This window comes from Cebus imitator, unplaced genomic scaffold, assembly GCF_001604975.1.
Source record: "Cebus imitator isolate Cc_AM_T3 unplaced genomic scaffold, Cebus_imitator-1.0 Scaffold116, whole genome shotgun sequence".
Classification (NCBI taxonomy): Eukaryota; Metazoa; Chordata; class Mammalia; order Primates; family Cebidae; genus Cebus; species Cebus imitator.
The window spans coordinates 1,294,472-1,296,697 of NW_016107431.1; the positions used below are offsets into that span (position 1 = coordinate 1,294,472).

The window sequence follows — 2,226 nt, forward strand, 5'->3', positions numbered from 1 at the left end:
GTAATCCTCGGTAAATTGTAAATAAGTGAAAAAGGCCAGTATTCATCCACTAAGACTGATCCACAGCAGTTCAAAATTAACGTTCTAAGCGCTGTGCCTGCAGCAAGGTTTTACAAGACAAGGCACCCAGAGTTTTTTCCCACGTCTGGCTTGCAGAGCAGCCTTCATAGCCACTTCAGAAACTTCTCTCACTACGTGTTCGGCCTTTGCTGAGCGCTGCATGTACCCCGAAGCCCAGTCCCGCTGGCCATCTCTCTGCCCTCTTCGGGCCTACCTGCTCCGCTTCCTCTTGACTAGCTCCCACCTTGTATGCACATCATTCCGAAGATCCTTCTTGTTCCCAGCCAGGATGATGAGCAGGCTGGGACAGAGATGCTTGACTTCTGGGCTCCATTGCTCCGGGATGTTTTCTAAGCTCTCAGGGTTGTCAATGGAGAAACACATCAGTACAGCATTAGTGTCTGGGTAAAAGAGGGGCCTCAGGCGATCACCATCTTCCTGCCTGGCTGTGTCCTACAAGGTCAGCTCTACCCGATTCCCCTCCACCCAACATGGGCCACATCATTCTGAAACACCCTGGGGGCAAGCCCCGCTGGGAACTGGTCTTTGCTGAAGATGATGAGCAAGCACATCTCGCCACAGACTCCGCCACCCACAATCACCAGCTTCTTCCGGATGGGAGCCATTGCTGGAGGACGCCGGCCCGGGTGATGAAATTGTACAAAGTACCTTGAACTTCTCAGAAGACAGGCTCAGGTGACGAATCCGAGTACAGTCTCCTTGTGCCCAGGATGCCTGTCCGCGAGTCGCAAGCTGGGAGAGCAGGGCTGGTCACTGAAGAGGAGACCACGGACTCAGGAGAGAACCCACGGAGGACGCGGAAGGGAGCGCCAGCCAGCAAGGGTGCGTGACCTCTACCTGATTTGAAAACTCTTACAGGTGGTCATCGTTTCTCCTTTTATATTTGGCAGTCTTACTGAAATACATGTTTATCTGTGTCTTTGTTCCAGTGTGTTTTTTTGTATTCTCCTTTTTTCCCAGTTAAAGTTTTACTCATGTCCATTTCTTCATCTCCCTTACTGGTTCTTTCAGAGAGGATCTGTGAGTGGTAAAACATCCATTTTTTAATGTTTGGAAATGAATTTATTTTACCTTTATTTTAGAATGCTAGTTTATCTGGGTTTAAGATTTTAGTTGACCTTTAATACTCCAACATAGTAAAGGTATTTTCATTGTCTTCTGGCATTTATTACTGTTTTTGAAAAGTATAGTGTTCTAATTGTCTTGCCTACCTAACCCATCTGACTTTTTCCCTCTGAGACATTTTTGGTGTTCTGTAGCTTCACAAGTATTTGTGAATTTGTTTCTAGTTATCCTCTCCAGATTTTTCACCTTTCATCTTTGATCTTTTTCAATGTTCATCTCTAGAAAACTATCAGAAATTTTCTTATCAAATATATCTTCCTGCTGCTTTTTCTCTTACACTTATACATTGTTTTTACCTATGATACATTTGTCTTGACTCACTTTTCCTATTTTTTATGACTTTATATTTATGATGCTTTATTCTGAGTGATTTTCTAAGAACTCTTTCCCAATTTATTAATTTGCTTATCAGTTTGGTATTTATTTCACCATTTGGAATGGCAAAACAATGGTTTTATTCATTGTTTGGAAGAACATTTATAATATGTCTTTAGTATTTATCATATCTCCAAAATATTTTAGTTACAAAGTTTCACAATACGTCTCTGACAACTATTTCACATAACTAATACATATACCTGTAATAACACTTAGGAGCAGACATTGACCCAGATAACATCAAAGGTTTTGTTACACTCTATATATGATTGTGACATTTTTGAAATAATTATGAAGGCATATTTATTTGGGGTTAATGGCCAGATCTATTTTTCCTGCCAGTCATTAACACTCAAGCCATGTCTCACTTTTAAGTCATTACTGTAATTATAAACAAACATTTAAAAACAGGATAGTTATACTATATATATGTGTATATGTGTGTGTGTATGTTTGTGTGTGTATGTGTGTATATATAAATATATATATATACATATATTTGTACATAGATGGTGTTATCATAGTTAGTATGTACTGTGTAGGAAATTTCTGGAATTTGTGTCCAATTCATCAATCATAAAAATTGGCTGATTCTTTCATTTTTAATTCACATTACTGTACTGTAATTAACTTGTAAGTACA

At 39.8% G+C, this 2,226-nt stretch overlaps 1 pseudogene; it reads right to left on the minus strand.

The window, feature by feature from the left end:
- Window positions 1-293: 293 nt before the first annotated feature.
- Window positions 294-686, minus strand: LOC108311481 (annotated as a pseudogene).
- Window positions 687-2,226: the final 1,540 nt, after the last annotated feature.